General features: G+C 40.9%; 1 protein-coding gene across 6 annotated transcripts in view; it reads left to right on the top strand.

Annotated features, from left to right (window-relative positions):
* The window catches only part of ptprea (protein tyrosine phosphatase receptor type Ea), a 58,073-nt gene that overhangs the window by 14,580 nt on the left and 27,711 nt on the right, over positions 1–15,782 (top strand). For 5 of the 6 annotated variants that reach the window (XM_039788261.1, XM_039788257.1, XM_039788263.1 and 2 more), the window contains exon 2: positions 13,285–13,570. The gene's annotated coding sequence lies outside the window, so the exon portion shown is untranslated. Of the gene's footprint in view, positions 1–13,284; positions 13,571–14,678; positions 14,700–15,782 lie in introns of those variants that run through there. The other variant, XM_039788259.1, reaches the window with a different exon arrangement.

Below are 15,782 nucleotides of genomic sequence, written 5' to 3'. Positions count from 1 at the left end.
CATTTGTTTTTGTGGGGCTAGGATAGGTCACACTCTCTCTCTCTTTCTCTCTCCTCGCCGCCGCCCCCTCGGTCTTCAGATTTTCCTGTCTTCACTTTTTGTTTACAGTTACTCCCACTGATCCTCTCTCTCTCGCTACTTTGTGTCTCACAGTGTCTTTTTTTCCAGTTCCTTCCTTTTGAAATAACTAACACATTTTTGTTGTGAATGAAGGAAGGCTAAGGAAACCCAATATATTGTTTCTTTAATATCATAAGATACCTGAAACAATACTATTCCCTACTGCTCAGATATCAGTTTGAAGCCATAAGAAAGGAACATTGATATGGTTTGTGTCAAAATAACATGATACTGCAATTTTTTTATTAAGCTGATACAGTAAACAATCATGCCATTTAGAAAGTTTGTAAGTGTGAAAGACTTACTGTAAAATCTTAGACTTTTTTTGTGGGGGGCTAATAAATTATACATCAAAAGCACAACCGCGCTCACAACGACTATAATGGATAGGCTGCCATAACAAGATTGGGCCTATATTAAGATGTCTAGACAGTTTAGTGCCATTTGTTTATCCCAGTAAAGTGCTACTCATCACTCTGATGTACCCTGCAAAGATATATTCTGTTAATATTGTTTATTTCTACAGGGCCATGTTATAACATTATATCAAAAGTCGCATTTTAGAGACTATATTGCCATTTTAACCCATTTTACAACATCTAACTACACTATTGGGCTAGTTGGAGTTGGTGTTGGAGTTGTAATCTGACAAATCCAGTCGGATTCTGGAGGATTCTGGGGGATCTTGGGCCTCTCAATGGGCTGCCAAGCCTGCCGCTTGTCTAATCACTCCTGACCCTATTAGAAATGAGTCCTCCTTTTGTTACTGTGCGGTACTGTCAGTTCTGTGGGAACAAAAAGTGCCATTGTCTTTCATTGCTGCGGCTGGGATAGAAGTAATCTGTAGCTATAGCGCTGCCTCAGGATTGCTATAATCCAGATTCAGTATTAATGACAGTCTAATCCGCACAATTTGACCCTCTGGAGAGGCTGACATGGCATCTCTGTTGTTAGTTGCTTGTGTAATGTCACTGATTCTAAAAAAGAAGGGGGCTGCTCACGGCTTATGCCATGAGGAATGCAATATCCTGTTCAGATTTTGTTTGCTGTGTATGCCAAGATGCTGCACTTGTCTGATACCAGCACAGACAATGCAGTGCTGTCATGTTGCTGGATTTGTCAGATATATCCACAGATTCACTTTGAATTCAATCAGCTTTCCTGATGGCATGTATGTATTTGTTTTTCTTCCATTCCTGAAAGTATTCATGCCTGAGACCAGTGTCGCTGACAAATACAATAATTGCATGCCTGTGTTGAGCATGCGAAAGGACCATGGCAGTGTGTTTGCTCACCCATGCATGAATACGCAGTGAGGGCAAATGACACAAATGGCAAAATGGTGATCCTCTACTGTTTGGGCTCTTTTACTCTAGAGATGCAGAGGTAGATGTGTCTGAAATCCATCACACAGCTGCTAGCTTGGTACAATGATCAGTAACACCCCCCCCATTCCTCCACCAGAACCCCCACCTGCACCTTCTTATCACCTCTCCTCAGAGCTGTGCACGTGGACCATTTTTGTTCAGCTCTTTCCAATGATCCACACCAGTAATCCCCTTGACTGGTAGCACGACTCTCTGACAAGCCCCCCCCAACCTTTCCTTTTAGCTTATTTTGAAAACGCTTTGTCTACAGTCGCGTTTTCAAGTCGATTTCATAAAGATCTCATTCCACACCTAACCACCTAAACGACAGGAAAAGGACTAAATCTCTTCTTCTTCCTCCTCTTTTACTCAGCAAACTCCAAAACTGTTCGTCAGAGCAAACCTCTGTTAAGGAGTGGAACAGACAGGTTAAACCTCTGCTTTGTCCCCTCCTACTTTCCATTGTAATTTATACTGTGTTTTAATACAGCACAACTAATGATGTAGTTGTTCTCATTTGCATGTGTTTTTGTTTCTGTTGTCAGAGTGACTGAATTAGCAGGAAGTACTGATTTTATTGTGGCTTATTAAATGGTTAAGACGCATAGAAATGTGTCTTCTTGGAGGCATGTTGTATGCTTCAAGCGAACAGCATCTAGAACTAGGTGTGTAAATCACAAGTTCTATCACAATAAGATATTATATTGATTCTTTGGACAAGATATATTTGCTGATATCACAAAGTCTGGCGCAATTTCGATTAAATTTAGGGGCCTGCGATTGGTATGAGACAATTTCATATGCGCATTTAACACAATTAGTTACATTTATGTCAACTCACAAAAAGCAACTAAAATACGTTTTGACAATTCTGTTACTGAGGATTATTCTTTTTAATAAAAATAATTAATATAAAGTGGGAATTTCAAAATAAAGGTGCATCTTAAAGATGACATTTATCAATACAGTGCCTTGCGAAAGTATTCGGCCCCCTTGAACGTTTCGACCTTTTGCCACATTTCAGGCCTCAAACATAAAGATATAAAACTGTAATTTTTTGTGAAGAATCAACAACAAGTGGGTCCCAATTATGAAGTGGAACGAAATTCATTGGCTATTTCAAACTTTTTTAACAAATAAAAAACTGAAAAAGTGGGCGTGCAAAATTATTCAGCCCCTTTACTTTCAGTGCAGCAAACTCTCTCCAGAAGTTCAGTGAGGATCTCTGAATGATCCAATGTTGACCTAAATGACTAATGATAATAAATAGAATCCAGCTGTGTGTAATCAAGTCTCCGTATAAATGCACCTGCTCTGTGATAGTCTCAGAGGTCCGTGTAAAGCGCAGAGAGCATCATGAAGAACAAGGAACACACCAGGCAGGTCCGAGATACTGTTGTGGAGAAGTTTAAAGCCGGATTTGGATACAAAAAGATTTCCCAAGCTTTAAACATCCCAAGGAGCACTGTGCAAGCGATAATATTGAAATGGAAGGAGTATCAGACCACTACAAATCTACGAAGACACGGCCGTCCCTCTAAACTTTCAGCTCATACAAGGAGAAGACTGATCAGAGATGCAGCCAAGAGGCCCATGATCACTCTGGATGAACTGCAGAGATCTACAGCTGAGGTGGGAGACTCTGTCCATAGGACAACAATCAGTCGTATACTTCACAAATCCGGCCTTTATGGAAGAGTGGCAAGAAGAAAGCCATTTCTTAAAGATATCCATAAAAAGTATCGTTTAAACCTGGGAGACACCTGGGAGACACACCAAACATGTGGAAGAAGGTGCTGTGGTCAGATGAAACCAAAATCGAACTTTTTGGCAACAATGCAAAACGTTATGTTTGGCGTAAAAGCAACACAGCTCATCACCCTGAACACACCATCCCCACTGTCAAACATGGTGGTGGCAGCATCATGGTTTGGGCCTGCTTTTCTTCAGCAGGGACAGGGAAGATGGTTAAAATTGATGGGAAGATGGATGGAGCCAAATACAGGACCATTCTGGAAGAAAACCTGATGGAGTCTGCAAAAGACCTGAGACTGGGACAGAGATTTGTCTTCCAACAAGACAATGATCCAAAACATAAAGCAAAATCTACAATGGAATGGTTCACAAATAAACATATCCAGGTGTTAGAATGGCCAAGTCAAAGTCCAGACCTGAATCCAATCGAGAATCTGTGGAAAGAACTGAAAACTGCTGTTCACAAACGCTCTCCATCCAACCTCACTGAGCTCGAGCTGTTTTGCAAGGAGGAATGGGCCAAAATGTCAGTCCTCGATGTGCAAAACTGATAGAGACATACCCCCTAAGCGACTTACAGCTGTCATCGCAGCAAAAGGTGGCGCTACAAAGTATTAACTTAAGGGGGCTGAATAATTTTGCACGCCCAATATTTCAGTTTTTTATTTGTTTAAAAGGTTTGAAATATCCAATAAATTTCGTTCCACTTCATGATTGTGTCCCACTTGTTGTTGATTCTTCACAAAAAATTACAGTTTTATATCTTTATGTTTGAGGCCTGAAATGTGGCAAAAGGTCGAAAAGTTCAAGGGGGCCGAATACTTTCGCAAGGCACTGTATATTCACTTTGCATCGATGCTGTTGGATTGTTGATTATTGAATCGATATATATCAATCCAGATTGATGTATCGTTACTCTATCTAAAACCTACCTTGACACCGGGACTGGGAACAGACAATCCATCAAGCACGCCCACTTCATGCAGTGGTCCAGGTGTGTGTAGGTGAGAGAGTATGGAAGATTTTAACTTCTCTCTCAATCTTTTTTCATTCTTCACACAACTCCTTCTCACTTTTTTGTGGGTACAATTTGCGCACACAAAAAACTCAAGTTTTGTAAAAAGCATGTGTTGAGGTGTGAAAAGCTGCAGCTTAGTGTGGATGAAAGGCCAAAACAGAGACTTGGTGTGAGCTTGGTCGACCGTAACATGGATAGTAAAAAGATAAAGGGTTACAGAATATCAGTTGAGTTGCGCACAGTCATATTTACTGTAGCTCTAGTCTGATTTACAGACAAGGGTAAGAAGAGCATTGATGTTTCGGATCAATAGAGGCTAACAACGAAATCACAAAGCATCAACCATCAGTTTATATCATCGCAATGAACTGTGATTTGGTAAATATTGTGAAATGTCATTCATTGGCACTGTGTTTCACTGGATGTACAGTATTTGACAGTTCTGGATATGATTATTAAAACAGAGGACAGCTTTTCATTTCCCAAGACAAAGATGGGAAAACCAGTCTTACATGGTGGTTGGAGGTTTGCAGCCTTCTCTGTGATCCATTTGTCTCTAAATGCCTGATACTGCACCAGAAATGAGAGAAGACATTTAACAATAAACTATAAATAGTGTACATCATCCTGACCTATAAATCAATGCCCTGGAAATAAATCCCACCCGTCAATGTTTCCTGAACTCATTTATCAGTTTCATGGGTGGAATTTATCACCACAATATCACAGCAAAGCCTTTTAAAAATGTAACATTATCTTGAATCAGCAGTCTTGGGTTGTATGCGAAGAAAATCAATGGTGTCGCAGCTCAAGTGTGACTTGTCATCTATCAGTCCGTTGGCTGACTGGAGCAGCTACTGTAGATGATGTGCTGAATGGCCAATTTCCTGTTACCTGTTAAAGATAGAGTACCACAGCAGGCCTCTCTCAGCTCTCCGAATCATGATTTCCCTCTGGGTCGCTGTAACTGCGGGAATAGATTAAAGTTACACACCAGGGTATTTGCATCTGTAATCTAAGCCCCTGGATAATTTGCAATCCAAGAAGTAATCCTGTTTTTGATGTTGTTTGAAGTGTGGCACACACAGGACTGAATTATCTCGGGCCTGTTCGTAAAATGCACAACATGTCTGCGACAATAGATGTAATTCCATCGTAACTTTTAAATTTTTAGGAATATTGGAATTGTGGTCAGTGCATCTGCCACCAGCTCTGCAAATCTGATCCTTTTGCCCTCTAAGCTGCAGTCAGTGGCCTTCAGCATGTTTTACGTTACATGTCAGCAGAGTGTTTGTTTGAGTATTTACATGACTACTTACTGGAAGGAGGGTAGGGTTGGGGGGTGCAAGGTCCCCTCTGTCTGATGACTAGATTACTGTATTTACTTGAGCGCATAGCCCTGCCTGTAGATCAGCGGAAGTGAGGCATTTGAAGAGAAAGATACAAAGTACAATACAAAATTTCAGGGCGGTTTGGTTACTGCTCCTGAGTGCAGTGGATGTTACCCAAGGGGGTAAGCCAGCCTCCACAAAGCGTCGCTCCTATGGAGCCATTTTGTTGTTAACAAGCCATCACCCGCCCGTTAGCATCCCATTGACTTCCATTCATTTTGGCGTCACTTTGACAGCAAAAACTTTACATCTGAAGCGTTTAAAGACTATTTGTCCATTGTTTATTTATAAAGAAACACGACAATGTATAAAAGGCTCCATTACCTTGTATCTCACGTTATGGCTCCGTAGGAGACGTTTTTGTAAAAACGATTGTGTCATAACCACGCGACTTACTGTCGCATAGTAGAGGAATTACCGTATAGTACAGGAGAAGCTCGCAGGCAGTTTCGACTTACATTTGCTGTTTAGTTTAATTTCTAACGTTAACTAGCATTTTATTTAGCAATAATTAGCCTGTGCCTATGTTATCTCCTTACATATACTTACGCTCTCCATCTCTGCAAGATTGGGAATGATTGAGATTTCTCTTGGCACAGCTACCAGAAGACTTACAACTTTCAGACAGGTTGCTCACGTCACGTCTACGTCGGCAAGCTCAGTTTGCAGCTGCGCAATAACGCCCAGCCATCACCGAAAAAGAGCTTCTAATAGCCTTCACTGGTCTCTGTCCAGAGCAACGGGATCTGTTGGTCCATTTATTTTACTGTCTATGATGTTACCCTGCAAATCATCCATATCCTGTTGATTTAAATTCATAGGGCATTCTTCCAATGAGCTCGTACTTCCTGTTGCTGGCATACTTTCTTCAGGACAGTATGGGGGTGTCCAGCTGTAGTGAGATCACTGGTTCTTAACTTTTGTGATTTGTTAACTTTAACATTAATTCAAGTTATTACAGCAGCCTTGTACTGTCTTAGTGTATTAGTTATGTCCAAAAATCCCCAATCTGAAATAAATGTTAAAGAGGCTATCTATATGTATTTATATGAAAAATGGATCAAATGACTATATGCATACTGTGCAGTTCCCCACAGTTGGGGGTTCACTCTCACCGCTCTCATAGTGCTGTTTTTTTAGCCAAAACGTTCTGATAAATTTGTTCAAAATGCTTTGAACAAATTGCTCAAAATGATTGAATGAATGAAATGAAAAAACATTATGCTTGTATGTAAAGACTACTAATCTTTCAATATTTCGTTTTCCATATTTATTACAGAATGAGTCATTTTAGCAAACTAATACTTGGCTTATGGATTTTAGACACACCCACAACAAATGTTCTAGGTCATAGCTCACAAATATGCAGTTTTTGTGTGCCATTTCCTTCCCTAATCTGGCTTAATATGCCACACAACTGAGCTGGCGTTAAGCAAACGATGACATCTGTGTTAGTGTAGCCAGAGTAGTCAACCTCGACAGGAAGATGGCGCACACAGAGCTGTTCTAAGTCTGGCTCCAACTCTTTTACTCTCCTGTATTCTAGACCTGTAGTCTTTCTTTCTTTTTATTGGGGTGAGAGGCTCTCTATCTCTGCCTTCTCTCTTACTAGTTCTCACAGTCCGGCTAATTATATACCCCCAGTGTTTGGCTGTAAACCACAGTTCACATACAGGATATGATCTAAGCTGTCTCTCTTCCTGCTTGTGGACGGCAAGTCTTCTGAGTCAACTTTATACAATCACAAAGACTTGAAGCAGAGAGAAAGCAAGAGTTCATCTGACCAGTAGCCAAAGATGTTAGATCTACAGACAGGAGGGAGACAGTGGGGTTGTTTAGTGTTTTATTATTTATACAGCCTATGGCAAGAGTGTATCTTCCATATAGCCAAGCTTAAAACTATTCTCACCCAGGTCTTTCTGTTGATGTGTGTTAATCATCCAATAGATAGCCTGTCCTTTCTCTCGCAATGATCTCAAGTGGATAAATAAACCAATAACTGAAAGAGAGCATGGTTTCAAATTGCTTCACAGCTAGATTTGTGTTTTGTTTTCTCATTCTGGTTCCTACTTTTGGCAGTTACTCTCTGAAAGAAGTGGAGGCGTTCATGACTTTCTCACCAATGTGCGAAACCTCTCCGTTCCCAGACAAGGTTGTGCAGACAGACAAGACATGTAGCTTTGATCAGAAAAATATACACCGAAAGCTTGAGAAATCCATAGGGCGTTTTTTTTTCTCTCCTTTGTGTGGGTGTGTATGTTTCTTACATGCCCATTACTGTCAGTCTCTGTGTGTCTCTGGGTGTGCATTAGAGAATGGTTTGTAGCTGCCTACATGTTCTGTATGTGTGGATAATGTATTCCTTTCTACCCCCTTGTCCTGGAATACCACTATTTGTCTGTCATGAATATTTACCAGGTCAGGTTCATGGAGTTCAAGTGTTGCAGGGAATCTTCAGCTGGGGAATTGTTTAATCCTAACCTCGTTCTGTCTGAGCTGCTCCCAGGTGCCCTGGAGAATAAGCTTTGGGAGAGGATGTGAGAGGAGGATGTGAAGAGAGACACCACCACTGTAGGGATGCGTATCAGATTGTGGGATGGAAGGCTTAATAATTTCTGTTTTTACATGCTGCAGTTATAATGAATTTAAGATTTTGAGGACTCTGGCCTGCTGTAAGTCATGTCTGGGTCCAGGATTGACGGCAGTCCAGACGGTTCCTTTTTTTTTTAAATTTTTTTTTTATTGTTGTTAAACCAAAATAGCATATAACCGAATGGAAGCCCATAAGGCAGGTGTGTAGGAGGATGGAATGTAATGAAAAAGTGGTGGGCACCCACACAATGTCAGCACATAATGTATTGCTAACGTTCACAGACCTTCATTGGACAAACCATACAATAAACAGCATCTTTATATGGGGTAAAATCAGCTTGATGGTGTTTTAAGCCCCAAACGTCGACTTCAAGGCAGCGCTAAAACCATTGACTTCAAGGCACCTCACCATAACCATTGCCTAATCCTAGTGCCTTCCAGGTGGCCTGGAAGGAGACATTGGGGGCTTAAAACACCGATAAAAAATCACAGGAACTCCTCAGACAACTGGACATGTAGTTATCAATCATATGCAGATATAAATCAAAATACATTGAACAAAATACATTACAAATATCAGTTTGCTAAGATGCTCATAATGAAAATTCTAGTAGCATGCTGATATTTAGTGGTTATAATGTTCGCCATGTTCGCTATCTTAGTTTAGCATGTTAGCATGCAAACATTGGTAATTAGCACCAATTCTCCAAAGGGAATGTTATTAGTTTTGCAGGTATTTGGTAAATTACATTAATCCTTTGCAGCAGTTTCTGTCTTGATTGCATTTGGACATTTCTTTTTTATAGGCTTATTCCATCACTCTATTAGTTATTGATCTGAGAGAGTGACAGGTGAGTATTAAATCAGAGTTCTTAATTAGCTACCCACTAAATGAATAACACTATTGATGTAGTCTGTCATATACACAGTCTGTCTGTAAATGATCTGAGGCCTGCCCTGGGCCCTTCAGGACATTTCCAGATATTTGATTATAACAGCAATTGCCAAGTTTAAAAGAGCTGCTATATGATATTATCACATTCACATCCTGCTTGCTTTGGCAAAGGGCCACTCAGTGGTGCTCAACAAACCTGAAAGCCCAGATACACCGGCGAGGCGGACAGGCGAGGGAGTCTCGCCTAACAAAATCACACTCCTTGTTGCCGTCTGTCCTCTCACTCTGGAACATTAAGCTCACAATGTGTGGACAGCTTATTGAGGACACGGCTCTATTCAGATATGATCATAGAGGCAAAAAAGTCCATGTGCATGCATTTCTCTCCTGTGGTGCCATTTATTATAATTTCCTGCTGCTGCAGTTTTCATCTTTGGGCTGATTTTGTCCCTTTTTTAGGTTGCCTGTAAACACCATAAATCACAGAGAGCTCTCACTTCTACGTCTCTCTAACACTGACTTGGTAAAGCAGGAGCTAGACTGCTGCTGCTCTATTCTAATTAAAGCCATATCATTAAAAACTGAACACCTAATTACTACATATTATATAGCTTATTTTTTTCCATTACGCCTAGTCATGCTCTCATATTTAATATTGAGAAAGAATCTCTCTATATTAATGGTTCCCTGCCTTTAAAAAAAAAATAAAAAATCTTGTTAACCCTTAAAACAGAGCAGTAATTAAGTGCAGATTGCATTATAAATGTCCCCACTCTGATTGATTTATTTGAAGAATTAGAGGCCTGAGAAGGTGCAATTATCATGTTATTTATAACAACCTGACCTGAGATTTATCTTGGGACCCATTTCTGGAGGACTGAACTGTTTATTGTGATTTTGGAAGTGACACACAGTGGCAGGTCAGAGAGGACTTCTGTAAACACAGTGTTGTGCTGGAGTGATGCTGTGGCCTGATTGCGACTCAGATGGCTCCTCAGTGGGTGAAGTGCTCTCTCTCTCTCTCTCTCTCTCTCTCTCTCTCTCTCTCTCTCTCTCTCTGTCTCTCTGTCTCTCTGTCTGTCTGTCTTTTTCTTTGGCTGTGTGTGTGGCAGCGGTTGCCCTCAAAGCTTATCTCTATAAATGGATTTGTGTTGGTGCACTTGGAGATCTCGGTGTGATGCTCTAATCTGATTGACCACAACCCTGGAGAGGTGGACGAGTCAAAGAGGTATGTGTCACCTTGATTCTATGTATTTTCAGCTGAGCTTAGGGTCTTGTCAGGGGAAATAACAGCTGTATGAAAGTTTTGGTTTTTGTGTCTGCAGCTGTAAATCTTACACCTGCAGAAGTCCACACGTTGGACAATCCCTTACACCCTCAGATGAAGCAGAATATAAATATATATAGAAAATACATTGTGTATATATATATATATATATATATATATATATATATATATATATATATATACATACACACCTAGCATCTGGCCTGCCAAAGAGCAGAGAGCTGATACTGCGCCAGAGATGATTAGTCATTTCTGTGTGCTGCCTGTGTGTGTGTTTTGTTGCCGTTTGTTCATTTTGGAAGTGAAGCAAATGTTCACCTCATGTTCTTAATGCTAATTTGAATGCATAAGTGTTCTTGCGCTCTGTTTACTAGCCACAAACAGCTAGTGCTCGGACTACAGATATTAGCAGCTGTTATGGACCTAATCTTAAATCTGAAGAAATTCTAGGAACTTTCTTTTTTCCCTTCTTGCCTCGTGGAGTCATACAACTTTAAAATCAGCACAAATGAGTTTAACAGTATAGCTGAGCACATGTTGGCAGCCATTTGTCATTTCAAATCCAAATGTAGTATGAATCTTGTATGAGTAACAGCCATATTTATCTAGTGTTTATCACATGCACTGTGGTAATTGGTGTATGACTGTGAGGAAGTGATACACTGATAGCTGACCGTCACCAAGTGCTGCCTTGTTCACCACACACTGTCAGTGACAGGGCTGCTGCTTTCCCTCACATAAACTCTGAAATTAACACGATGGTGATTGTGTTATTTTAGCTTAGAAAAGATAAGGAAATGAGTTTGTTTTTTAATAAAGATAAGAAAGTGTGTGTGAGAAAGGGCGTTGTTGTTTGAATTAGTCAGTTTACCTTTAGGTCACAACCTGGGGAAGCTTGGTTGGCTGGTAAAAAGCTGTTAATACCAATGACTTGTTTCTGACTCTAGGCTATATTTTCTTACCTTTTTTCAAGTGTCTGGGTGGGACTGTCGCTGCAGCAGCACTGCCAAGTCCATGCTGTGAGAGAATACAAATGGTAACCCTTAAATGGACTACAGCTTGTTCCACATACAGAAGGGACATAACTAGACTTATTACATACAAATCGTATTCTGCATTCAGCAGCTGTTATGTGTTGCTGTGTTTTTCCTAGAGCCTTATGCTCTGCATCTGATTGCATTACAGGAAGGTTCTTCTATTATTCAACAGTTTGCTTGATCTGATTCCACACTGTCAGACCTCGTATTATTTATTTATGAACTTTGAGATGATATGTGACTTGAAATACTCCCTCACAGTGCTTTCCAGAAACTTAGGTGAAAATTGAAAACCATACTATGCAGAATTAACGTTATGATCTTTTTTTCTGTATTCCACTCTATCCCGCCTTCTGAGCACTGACTCTTTAGCTCGTGCCCTTATTTGGCTGTCATGGAAATCCTCAAGCATGACAACTCATTTTCCAGGATGTCATAGAGCAAATGTTGACTGCCTGTTTTCATTGAGCACCAGACGGAAAAGGGGTGTAGATGGGTAGGGCTGGAGGAGAGGTGTCCATTCATTTGTCTTTACAGCCTAGAAAAAGAGAGAAACGTGAGGGAGAGAGAGAACCCCCCCCAACACCTCCCTTTTGCTCGGCGAGACAAGACCGTCACCATAGCAACCACTCGGCATGCTCCCCGCCGCTGGCAGGTGCAAACCTTGTATCTCCAATATGTTAAAGTTGCAAGAGCAGAAGAAAGAACACTTGTGAGCATTTGTGAGCATTTAGTTTTGAGTTTTTCCAGTTTTGGAAATGGTTTCACATGTTCAAGAACGTAAATCAGCCCATTTTAAGTTTTACCCAGAATCCTTCAGTTTAAGGTAAAACTGGACTTACAAGGTTTCCACATGCAAATGCTGCTTCCAGATTCTTTGGCTGCTCAGCGTTCCCAGGTAGATAAATCGTGCTCCTTGTCCCCTTTTATTTATTTTTTTCAAACCCCCCTCCTCCCTCCAAACCCTCCTTTCAGGCCTCCCGTGGGTAATAGCAGGGATTATATATTAGATGGCACCTACCTGAACTCTCTACTACAGCTTATGCAAAGTATGCACCAGTATTTTCTCATACAAAAAGTTAAAAAGTAAAATAGTTAAACAAAAATTGACATATCTAACTCTCTGGGATCAAAGTAAATATGGTGGAAACTAGACAGAAAGAGGCTTTGTGTAAAACCCGGCTCCAAATCTGGGCTGATATGCATACTTTTGCCGTCAGTAGATCTAGAAATCAGGGGAACTTTTTTTTTGCTTTCAAATGAGGCTCTCCTGGATACAAAGTGATGTGCACAAGGTGGTGTCTGCTAGATTTGGAAGACTAAATTGCATTATAGGCACTCTTTAAAATGATAACACCAAACATGAACTCATTTGACTCACCTGACTAATTACAATGTCATTTCTTCACCATAGTTACATTTTGTGTCCATCTGCATATCACCCCTGGGCACCTTCTTAGATGTTGTGCGTTCTTCACCATTCCTTTGCTGATGAGTAAAATGTTCATACTTTTCTTCTGAATTCCCTTCAAAGCCTGATGGTATCATTATGCATGAAGGGTAACCTATAGAAGGTATATCTGCAGTTTCATAATGCTATAGGGTGTCCTTATTACTTCACATCCTTTTGCTTTGAGGAAGCTGTCCTCTACTTTTAACTGCACTCTTGTCTTCTTTCTACATAGTGTTTCTGCTCAAGACAGGAACTGTATCGCACCTTCCCCCTCCTCCAGCTTTCCCTCCTCATCTGTAGCTCTGTCTTTGCTGTGTTGTTAATTGTCTAACATGCTCTCTGTTCTCTTGCTTTCTGTTGAAATAAAGGTGGTGAGCAGCATCCCTTTAAGGCTAGCAGTGCCGTGCTGGCTGCTGCTCAGTGAGCCCCTGGAAGTGAAGCGCTGAGACCCGTAACTCACCTCCGCCTGGATCCAGGGATCATCTCTCCTCACTGGGCTGTGTGAGCGGACCGCACTCCCCCACTCCCGGCTTCTGTCCAGCCTCTCACTGCAGAAGACGATGACGACGATGTGACTACTGGACTCTGTCAGAACCATGTGAGCTGCTATTATGGATCTGAGAATCAGCATACATTGAATCAACACTCATCCAGGTAATTTTGCACACTGTGGCCTGCATACACAACCCTGCCTAAATGAATTTAACAGCTGATATGAGCTTCTTAGAAGTTCACACTTGAGTTTAGTCTTGATTTGCACAGGTTTTTTTTTTTTATTCATGGCTGGAGTTTGTTGTGAGTCAGCTGATTAAAAAGGACCAAGAAACAGGAAGTTGGACAGTAGTGTGAAATGGTTGTGAGAAAAGAGGACTGCACAGTATAGTGTACAGTAATAAAACTGTCATTAACTTGACTGTGCATGCTGCAGCTTATTCAAATCAGTGATAATGTTTGTGATATAAAATGGTATGATTTGTATTTATACTTTGTAAAGTACATCTGATTAGGTGTCTGTGAAATGGAGCTGCTTTTGGCATTGTACTAAAATTTGGAACCTGACGTTGTGTCGATTAGTTGGTTAAATGCATTGTCTTGCTCTCCAAAAAAAAAAAAAAAAAGGCTTTATTAGTTTTCACTTTGAACCTCAACTTGAGTGCCTACATTTGTTGACATTATTAAAGTGATGGTTCGGAGTAATTCACCCTAGGGTCCTTTGCACCATGACCTCGAGCCAAACACCCCCCCAGAAGCTTTTTCACCTGGGTCTAACATTGGCATAGAGTAGCGCGTTAGCCGCTGAATAGCTTAGCGCGGGGTTATTGGACCATCGTTTGTAGTCTTTAATGACCCCTATAATGCATGATACAAGTTTACCGAAATTAGTAGTATATAGGTTATGCACTCATAAAACGATGGATTGGAAAGTTTGTAAGTACACCAGAAGTTTATGTAAATAACACTTGCCTGCTGGCTTCTGCTCTCTACTGTTGTTGTTGCTGCTGTGAGACGAGTGCTTAGGGACATCAACAAATTACAACACCGAAAAGAGATGCAACAAAAATATTTTTTAATTTAACTTATTTTTTAAAGTAATATAACTAGCAGGAGACAAGTAATAATTGAGGTAAGTTTGGAGACATTACCTTATTTAATCATTAAATTAATACATATTTTTGTTGTATCTCTTTTCAGCGTAGTAATTTATAGACTGCCCTAAGCACTCGTCTAACTGCAGGTAGCAGCAGTAGCAGCAGCAACAGCAACAGAGAGCAGAAGAGAGCAGGCAAGTGTTCATAAACTTCTGGTGTACTTACAAACTTTCCAATCCATCGTTTTATGAGAGCATAACCTATATATACTAGTGTAGACCTTTGGTATCATTTCGGGCATTATTAGTGGGGTCATTTAAGAGATACAAACGTGGGTCCATTAGCCCCGCGCTAAGCTACCTAGCGGCTAACGCTACTCTACGCTAACTTGCCCAGTGTTAGACCCAGGTGAAAAAAGCTTCTGGGGGGGTGTTTGGCTCGAGGTCATGGTGCAAAGGACCCTAGGGTAAATTACTCCGAACCATCACTTTAAGGCAGATTCTTCGAAGGTTTAAACGCATATTGTGACATTTAAAGGAACATGCCGACTTATTGGGAATTTAGCTTATTCACCGTAACCCCCAGATTAAGCAGTCGATACATACCCTTCTCATCTCCGTGCGTGCTGTAACGCTCCAGCATTAGCCGCCCAGCACAGATCCTGCAGGTAACTGGTTCAACCTACTATCTGTTCAGATTGTGCCAGAAGTGACAAAAACGCTAATATTTTCCTATTCATTATGTTATGATTTTAGGTTGCGTGTACAAAAACAACGTATCATGAGAGACACCCTGCTAACCGTAAAACAAACCGGGAACTATATTCTCAGACAGGCTTGCTGCGAGCATATCACTCCGCCCAAGTACTATATTCTTCCGACTGAGAATATAGTTCCCGGTTTGTTTACGGTTAGAAGATGGCTGTGTCTCATGTTAAGTTGTTTTTTGTACACGCTGTGACTCTACAAATCACAACATGTGAATAGGAACATGTTGGTGTTATTTTGTCACTTTTGTCACAATTCGGAGCAGTAGGCTGCAGGATCTGTGCTGGGCTAAGCTAATGCTGGAGCCGTCAGACAGCGTTACAGCACGCACGGATATGAGAAGGGTATGTATCGACTTGTCTTACTCTGGGGGTTACGGTGAATAAGCTAAATTCCCAATAAGTCGGCGTGTTCCTTTAAGTGGCCAGTATAATTAGGGGCCCTTTCTTACACCCGGCGCAAGCACAGCGCAAGGCCCGGCGCAAGTGTCTTTGTTAGTTTAATAACGAC

This window comes from Perca fluviatilis, chromosome 21 (genome assembly GCF_010015445.1).
Source record: "Perca fluviatilis chromosome 21, GENO_Pfluv_1.0, whole genome shotgun sequence".
Classification (NCBI taxonomy): domain Eukaryota; kingdom Metazoa; phylum Chordata; class Actinopteri; order Perciformes; family Percidae; genus Perca; species Perca fluviatilis.
Note: the sequence above shows the minus strand (reverse complement) of the source record. Positions and strands in the feature narration are given on the sequence as shown.